Source organism: Micromesistius poutassou (genome assembly GCF_964030765.1).
Source record: "Micromesistius poutassou genome assembly, contig: SCAFFOLD_323, whole genome shotgun sequence".
Lineage (NCBI taxonomy): Eukaryota > Metazoa > Chordata > Actinopteri > Gadiformes > Gadidae > Micromesistius > Micromesistius poutassou.
The window spans coordinates 1-9,871 of NW_028177876.1; positions in this window are offsets into that span (position 1 = coordinate 1).

Here is a 9,871-nt window from a genome sequence, read left to right on the forward strand (position 1 = left end):
GAGAGAGTAAAGGAAGTGAGATGATGAGGCATTGAACCAGACGTCAGTGTGATCTTAGGACCAGTCGATGCTGGGAAGGGCCAAAAGAAATGGATGAAGTAAAGCTACAAAGGAATGTTTCATTACACTCCCCACTTTGATTATTTATAATCACAAAATATTAACTGATTATAAAATATATAAAGGCCTTATCACCAAAAGTACAAATGACAAAAAGTCGGATTGCACATTTTCCCACAAGCAGTAAGTCCATCAATCAGAAATGAACTGTCGTAACAATTGTTCATGTATTCAGAGTATATTGAGTATATAGTGTGTATATAGAGGAAAAGTGTATATTGAGAAAAAAAGAAAAAAACTCAAATGGTCCATATAGAAGAATGATGCTATTTCAAACAAGGTGCAAGTCAGACATGATACAGGTTGTATTATGATTTTATTATCGTGTCATCAGGAATCCCTAAGAAATTTTAAATTGCCCCTTGGGGACAAATAAAGTGCTTTGAAGTCGGAGCTAACCTCGGAGTGTGAGTGAGTGAGTGAGTGAGTGAAATCCTGTTAGACACTGGGGACAATGTTGGTTTCCTCTTGACAATTTAAGACCACAGACAGCATGTGTGTGTGTGTGTGTGTGTGTGTGTGTGTGTGTGTGTGTGTGTGTGTGTGTGTGTGTGTGTGTGTGTGTGTGTGTGTACCTTGTTTATTAGAGCCCTGTCTATATCAGACAGCATTAGTATTTTGTTGGTTTTCTTGGTTGTTTTGGGCATTGAACTTCATGAGCCTTAGTTCTGTTAACAGCGCTGATAAGAAACAGGGACATTTCTAGTTGGAGGGGGGGGCGTATGTAACAGATTTCATGTTAACCCTAGTATGTTGGATGTTTCCCAAGTCCACAAGAACACAAGTACAGACCAGACCGCTGATTGAGGAAGGGCTTGTTTCTAAAGCTGGGAGCCTCATGGCTGTTATGAAACATCCGTGGTTAGGGAGGGATGTTTTTTCAGGAAACGAGAGTTCCACACAACGTGGAGTTACTTCTCCCTTTTTGGAGACAAAGATCAACACCTAAACACCTAAAACTAAACAGACAATAACAATGAGAAAATTGTGCTTAATTTATTAGTAGTTAGTACAGCATTTATTTGTTCATCTATTTCACAGCTGTTAGCTGGCAGCTAGAGTTGCCATGTTGGATGAAGGGAGGACAAATGTCTGTCAGACCCTGTACTGTATAAAGTTATATTGAGGTTTGAGTACAGGCTTGATTAGTTGATAGTCGTTTCTTCGTCCCTTTTCAGTCTGAGTTTAAATAAGACCTTTTAGTTTTGTAAATATTGGCTAGGGTGAGAAGTATCACTGAATGAGGTTTTGATATCCGGTCAGAACGAGGGGCGTGTTTAAAGCTCTATCACTGTAAGGACCTTACAGTGATAGAGCACCTTAGGGCGTGTTTAGCTAGAGCTTTAAACATGCCCCTCATTAAGGTTCTTAGTGATAGAGCTTTAAACACGCCCCTCATTAAGGTTCTTAGTGATAGAGCTTTAAACACGCCCCTCATTAAGGTCCTTACAGTGATAGAGCTTTAAACACGCCCCTCATTAAGGTCCTTACAGTGATAGAGCTTTAAACACGCCCCTCATTAAGGTCCTTACAGTGATAGAGCTTTAAACACGCCCCTCATTAAGGTCCTTACAGTGATAGAGCTTTAAACACGCCCCTCATTAAGGTTCTCACAGTGATAGAGCTTTAAACACGCCCCTCATTAAGGTTATGACTGAAAATTTATCCAATCCAGTGATATTTCTCAACCTAATCAATAGTTGATTTGAGTTGCCAGATAACTGCTGTGAAATAGAATTGGTGAGTTGCTTTTATTCATCAAGCCCAAAGTCCATGCAAGATAATCTCCTGACATTCAGCTTGTGTGTGTATGTGTGTGAGTGTGAGTGTGAGTGTGTGTGTGTCTTTCAAAAAATAAACTAACTTTTGAGAATGATGATGGAGTTTGTGAAAGAGAAGGACCATCACGTGTCCACTAGACTACCTTCTAGTGTACAGCTTGACCTCTCCTAGACATGTCCACTACCTTCTAGTGTACAGCTTGACCACTCCTAGACATGTCCACTACCTTCTAGTGTACAGCTTGACCACTCCTAGACATGTCCACTACCTTCTAGTGTACAGCTTGACCACTCCTAGACATGTCCACTACCTTCTAGTGTACAGCTTGACCGCTCCCTGATATGTCTACTATGCTACCTGCTGTATTCTCCCTCTGTATGTTTTATCTTTGTGATATACGTTATATATTTACATTTTATGTTTTATCTTTATGTGATATATTGTATGTTTGCATTATATATGTTGTATCTTTGAATTGTATTTGTGTGTGTGTGTGTGTGTGTGTGTGTGTGTGTGTGTGTGTGTGTGTGTGTGTGTGTGTGTGTACTTGCAGTTATCACTACGTGGGGCCCAGGCTATGGGAGAACACCAACGGTGTGAGGCCCTGAAACGTTGTGGGGCCCAAAATGGTGGGCCCCACACCGTTTTTCATCTCTCTGTGCTCAGGAGCCTCCCCTGATATGCCTGTTGCTTTTTTTTCATGTTTTGAAATTTGGCCCACAAAGTGACAAAAACTAGGTATGTGTGTAAAAGTGTGTGTGCTCACTATCGCCCCCTTTACCAGACCCCAGTATTGCAAGCGATACACACTTACACACTCCTACATACACACACATGGGAAGGAAGGAGGGGCCCACAAAGTGTCAAAAACTAGGTATGTGTGTAAAAGTAAATGAATCAATATATCTTAATAAATACATTTTATTTATCGTTCATGTATTCATTCATATAAATGAAATGTATATTTTGTTTAGTGTAATATTATGGGTATGAAACATGACAATACGTAGGGATCTAATAAATATTTTATGTCAAATTTGAATAACACATAATGAAGGGAACAATTATTTTCAAACTATAGCAGTGTTATAACAAAGTAAGGAGCAGTGAATGGGGGCGCCCCCAACACATTTTAGGCGGCCGCCTAGTTCGCCTATGGCAATCGCCGGGCCTGTTTCCACAGTCCAAAAAGGAGGGCATGGCTTTTCAGTCCCTATACACGTACAGGACAAAACCTGGGGCCGAGTACACAAGGTGCAGTGTGAGTTGGAGGATTGCAAACAGTACTCCAAAATGGCATCTAGAAGTGGATTAACTTTCACACACTGCGAACACATCCGCTCTTTACAATACTGCACAGATATAGCCACAGAAGAATGCCTCAGAGAAGATATGTTAACAGAAATGGTGCACTTAAAGTTTTTTGGTGACTCAAAAAAGTCAACCTGCCTTAAAAGGCAAAAATATGTAGGCAGAACATGTCCCTCTCTGTGTTGAGGTATCATTTGTGGAAAGCTCAAAGCACTTTTGTTTTTCCGTCCATGAGCCGACTTTGCACTATTACAGTCGCCTTGGGAGGATATTTGTAACCTACAATTCCTCCAACCAAGGATGACATGTGTTCACAAAAACATCAGCAAATGGCATTTATTTCAAACCAACCGAGATGTCTTCAAAACAGAAAACTGAAAAAAGTAAAGGGCTACAGAACATTTGATCATGTTGTGACTTGTGTTTTTTTTTAATGTTTTATCATTGATTACTTAATAATTTAACTTGGATTATACTGTAGATGAGAGTTAGGGTAGTATTTAGTGGTACTTAGGTGTTCCAGCAGCACAAGAACATGATTAGCATAGACATAGTGTAACAATCACCCTGATTTCTCTTTCAGGTAGACTATCACTTTTTGTTCGGAAAACTACATAATATTATTTCAGTTACATATGTAAACTCATCTTATTCCAAAAAAACATCAATCAAATCACATTCCCATCAGCAATCCAGTATATTCCAAAGAAAATACCCCATAAACAAACTGTTTTCTCAAAAGCTTTTGTATTGATTTTGATAATTGTATCAGTAACATCAAATTGTCCACAGCTTTTATACCCCATACGTTTTTGTGGGTAATCTGAAATAAGATTTCAGATTACCCACATGTACCGTGTCCGTATTGTTAATAATTGTATTATTATTTCAGTTACATATGTAAACTCATCTTATTCCAAAAAAACATCAATCAAATCACATTCCCATCAGCAATCCAGTATATTCCAAAGAAAATACCCCATAAACAAACTGTTTTCTCAAAAGCTTTTGTATTGATTTTGATAATTGTATCAGTAACATCAAATTGTCCACAGCTTTTATACCCCATACGTTTTTGTGGGTAATCTGAAATAAGATTTCAGATTACCCACATGTACCGTGTCCGTATTGTCAGTGTCTTGCCATTTAAGCCTATAATTGAGAGGCCCTAATATTTTCATCACTTGTGCTGGCTCTGACCACTTGGGTGCTAGCTTTGATGAAAATTTTTCAGAGGCCTTAGACTGAGGGTGTGTTCGGACCCAGACCAGATCTCCCACAAGAAATTGCGCAATTCTCCTATGGGCATCATAGTATCTATTTTCCACATCGGCAAACACACACACAAAACCAATTAACAGGTAACCCAAAACATTATTTGACCTTGCAAGGATTTAAAACTTTATGTTAACTGGGCACTGGTTTTTTTTTACATACAATTTGTACCATTTCAACACTTATAACGTCATGTGGCTGTGTCACAATAGAACCAAACATGAAATTTATGGTGGTTAAGAATAAAAATACAGAATAATGCAACAGAAAAACTAATTGAAACAAATATAACAAATATATAGAAAAATAGCAGTGCAATAGAGTCAAAATTAAATGATAATGAAAAGGCAGTAAAGTACTCTGTATAGTACACAATAAAATGTATAGGCCTATGACATCTTATGAGATGTTGGTTTATGAATATGAGCTTAAGAGAAAATGTGTGCACTGATGAAACAAGTTTACTATACAAATAAAAACAATATATACTATAGACAAGGAATTGATCGATTTTATGTCATATACTAATTAATTCATTTGTGAGGAAAACGATTCAACCAGAAGTGCATTCGCGATTTTATTTTGAAACGTATGCCGTGCATTTCCGGGCCTGACAGCGGAGGTCTGCAGCCAGGACCTCGTGGAAGAATCGGCATCGACCGACGGCAATTTCTTGGAAATATATGGACAACAGGTAGGTGTTATTCATTTGATTAAGTCAAAATTATTCGGAGAATATCCAGTGATATTACTGCACATATAATGTAAGCAAATGTAATACAATGCTGTTTTACACCAATAGCCAGTTGGCTAACATTAGCTACAGAGTGCTTGTTGCTAAATAGTGCATTTGATATTAGCTGTTAGCTGCCGTGCACTAGCTAAATAGCTCACTAACATAACGTTATCTACAACTTGACACTCGGTTAATGCAATGTTCCGCCGCAATGCATTGTGGGACGTGGCGGCCATTTTAGGCCTGAGTGCAATGTAAACATAAGCAGTAGTTGTGTCAATTCAGTGAAATATAAAAGAAAGACGACATGCACACATGCTAGAAAGGTAAGAGGATTTACTCAGAAACGTTAAAGGAGCCAGATAACGTTATCTGTATCCGTTTATTATGTAGAACAGATAAATTAATACTTATCCTTGCTTTTACAATTTTCTGTCTACAAGTTGCCAGAATCAATGGGCTAGACTTTGAGGTTAGTCACATATTATACATAATGTACACATAACAAGTATATTTATGAATTTCAATTATTTAAATAGTGATAAATTAACAAGTCAGTGAAGTCTTTGTGTTAACATCTTGACTTTCTCCTACAACTCTATTTTATTGTGGCTGTTGTGTTTAGAGATAAACCATGTAAATGTTACACATGGATCTTTATGGCTTCACTGGAAGCATCAAGCCCTGGAATGTTGAAGATCAGAGTTAGTTTTTTTTTTTCCTTTTTGGATAGCTACTGTGGTTCTGGTAACTGCTCGAAACAGATCATGAGTCAGTCAATAGGGATGCTGTTCTTGCATGTTGGGTAACTAAGGTTTATGATGTCCAAATCACTTTCAGGGAGCCATGTCAACCCGGAAAAAGAGAATAAAGCCTGTTGAGGAGGCCACCTCATTCATCCTGCTCTCGAAGGACAAGCCAGGAATTGAGGGAAAATATATTAATAGCGAAAAAGGTACAAGGCAGCAGATCATATTACACCAGTTCATTTCTCAGTACTGTTCTTTCACGTAAAAAAAATAACTTTGTGGTTAAAAGCTGTTATTTAGCTGCTGTTTTTTTGTTGAATCCAATATAACCAGCTATGGTTAAAAGTTAAGATTTTATTGTAAGTGGTTACAATATATATATATATATTTTTTTTTTTATGGTTACTCATTTATTAGAGATGTGGATGAATCTATGTTAAAGGATGAGACAACAAAATATTTTTAGCAAATACAGTAAGAAAGCAATCTATTAATTGATGTTCTTATAGGAAGAGGAGTTTTTGCTACCCAGCCCATCAATCCAGGTGCCTTTGTCGTGGAGTATAGAGGAGACCTTATGTCGGTGGAGGAATGCCAGTCGAGGCAATACTCAGAGACGGAGAGTACATTTCTTTTTGAGTTTGAATGGAAGAAACATCGCTATTGGTGAGCATTCCGAAAATGTGCAATTTGTAGACATAAACATTTTTAATTCAGACCCTAATAAGCAGCAAAAATTTGCTTTGTTTCAATTAGGGTTTTTTGGGCCAATTACTGTTCACCGATTGCTGATCTCAGTATCACTGAATGTTTCATTAATTATTGATTTATTTAATTTGTTCTTGACATTGGATAATAACCTACCATGCTTTGTGTCACATTTAAAGTTAATATAGTTGAGTTTGCAGAACCTGACCCAACACTTATTGCGATTTGCAATACGAAGACAGGACAGATACTTAAAAAACCTAAGTGGGCTTAACACCCCTGCCTCCCATTTGTTTTTTTTTGTAACTTGACATTTTGGGGCTAATATAGTACAGTATAGTATTTTTCTGTGTTAGGACAGTTTCCCATCACATTTAATAATGTTATTTAGTGTACTATGATGTTTAAATGTCTCTTCTAATGAATATTTAGAAAATTCTTTTAACAGATAATTTTCTCACATCTTTCAGTATTGACGCATCCAAAGAAAATGGATCGCTGGGACGATTAGTCAATGACAACAACAAATCTCCAAATTGCACCATTAAACAAATCGCAGTAAACAACAGGCCCCACTTATGCCTATTTGCTGTGAAGAAAATAGAAATAGGAACGGAAATTGATTACAGCTATGGAGATTCGAAGTGGCCGTGGCGTAATAAGGTAAGTTGGTTATATTTAGCATACTGATTTTGATATATTTTGCAAAAAAATGAATCTGTCAGTTCAGCATTGCCTGTTTTCTCAATTCTGAAATGAATGGATGGGGAGAACAAGTTGTCAAATGCATGTTCAAAAAGAGATGTTACCATACAGGTAATACTAGGCTTTATTTTTAACAATTTTCTTCCCATGATTACACGTGGAGTGATTGCCTTATGCAATCTAACCTCTGATTGTTCAAATCAATTAAACTCAAGTTTCTAGAGATGCAATATAAAGCTTTCTGAGCATCAGCAAGTTTAACAAGGGTATTTTGAAAAGAATCTACTGCCATAAGCTGAATACGTTGTGTTTTTATCTCATATTCCAGGTGCCACTCAGTCAGTCTCCTGCAGTGCAGGTAGAGTCTAAGAAGCTCCCTGCTGCATCAGACACCATACCTAACGAGTCCGATTCTGCTGATCATGTTGGAACACAGGTAACAGCGAAGTGATGACACTGCTTCCTGAAACTGTGTTACGTTCCTTGGGGGATTTTCAAAGTCATCTTGTTCGTTCACGAACTGCCCCATGCAGTCCTAAACTCAGATTGTTCAGTAAATGAGCAATTCAAGAGGATGTTGACATCTCATTTTTCAAAAGTATTCCAGTCAGAAATACTTACCGGGGGATTGTACAGGAGCAGTGTAACATCACACACTTGTACATTTCTTGTTTTGTCCTTCTGGGGCCCCTGAAACTGAAATCTGTCTTTCAAGTTCCCTGTCAGGAGGCCAGTGTTACACACTCTTTTCTAGTCTTGCCTTATGGGGCCCTCCCGTTTGTATCTACATGAAATTGATTTTTCTTCATTAAGAAAACACCTGTCAATGTCTAAACTCAAGTTTCTAGAGATGCAATTTGAAGCTTCCTGAGCAGGTGCAAGTTTAACAAGGGTATTTTGAAAATAATCCACTGCATCCTCTTGTATTTGTCCTGAGATGTGCGGATACCTCTACGTGGGATCATGTCATGTGCTTGGTTTTAGGTTCTGTGCTGTTAAGCAACCGTTTTCACATGAACTAACGTGTTTACTGTAAAACAATCAAATTACAGTGCTTTATATCGGTTTCCTCTTAATACGTTGTGTTTTTATCTCATATTCCAGGTGCCACTCAGTCAGTCTCCTGCAGTGCAGGTAGAGTCTAAGAAGCTCCCTGCTGCATCAGACACCATACCTAACGAGTCCGATTCTGCCGATCATGTTGGAACACAGGTAACAGCGAAGTGATGACACTGCTTCCTGAAACTGTGTTACGTTCCTTGGGGGATTTTCAAAGTCATCTTGTTCGTTCACGAACTGCCCCATGCAGTCCTAAACTCAGATTGTTCAGTAAATGAGCAATTCAAGAGGATGTTGACATCTCATTTTTCAAAAGTATTCCAGTCAGAAATACTTACCGGGGGATTGTACAGGAGCAGTGTAACATCACACACTTGTACATTTCTTGTTTTGTCCTTCTGGGGCCCCTGAAACTGAAATCTGTCTTTCAAGTTCCCTGTCAGGAGGCCAGTGTTACACACTCTTTTCTAGTCTTGCCTTATGGGGCCCTCCCGTTTGTATCTACATGAAATTGATTTTTCTTCATTAAGAAAACACCTGTCAATGTCTAAACTCAAGTTTCTAGAGATGCAATTTGAAGCTTCCTGAGCAGGTGCAAGTTTAACAAGGGTATTTTGAAAATAATCCACTGCATCCTCTTGTATTTGTCCTGAGATGTGCGGATACCTCTACGTGGGATCATGTCATGTGCTTGGTTTTAGGTTCTGTGCTGTTAAGCAACCGTTTTCACATGAACTAACGTGTTTACTGTAAAACAATCAAATTACAGTGCTTTATATCGGTTTCCTCTTAATACGTTGTGTTTTTATCTCATATTCCAGGTGCCACTCAGTCAGTCTCCTGCAGTGCAGGTAGAGTCTAAGAAGCTCCCTGCTGCATCAGACACCATACCTAACGAGTCCGATTCTGCCGATCATGTTGGAACACAGGTAACAGCGAAGTGATGACACTGCTTCCTGAAACTGTGTTACGTTCCTTGGGGGATTTTCAAAGTCATCTTGTTCGTTCACGAACTGCCCCATGCAGTCCTAAACTCAGATTGTTCAGTAAATGAGCAATTCAAGAGGATGTTGACATCTCATTTTTCAAAAGTATTCCAGTCAGAAATACTTACCGGGGGATTGTACAGGAGCAGTGTAACATCACACACTTGTACATTTCTTGTTTTGTCCTTCTGGGGCCCCTGAAACTGAAATCTGTCTTTCAAGTTCCCTGTCAGGAGGCCAGTGTTACACACTCTTTTCTAGTCTTGCCTTATGGGGCCCTCCCGTTTGTATCTACATGAAATTGATTTTTCTTCATTAAGAAAACACCTGTCAATGTCTAAACTCAAGTTTCTAGAGATGCAATTTGAAGCTTCCTGAGCAGGTGCAAGTTTAACAAGGGTATTTTGAAAATAATCCACTGCATCCTCTTGTATTTGTCC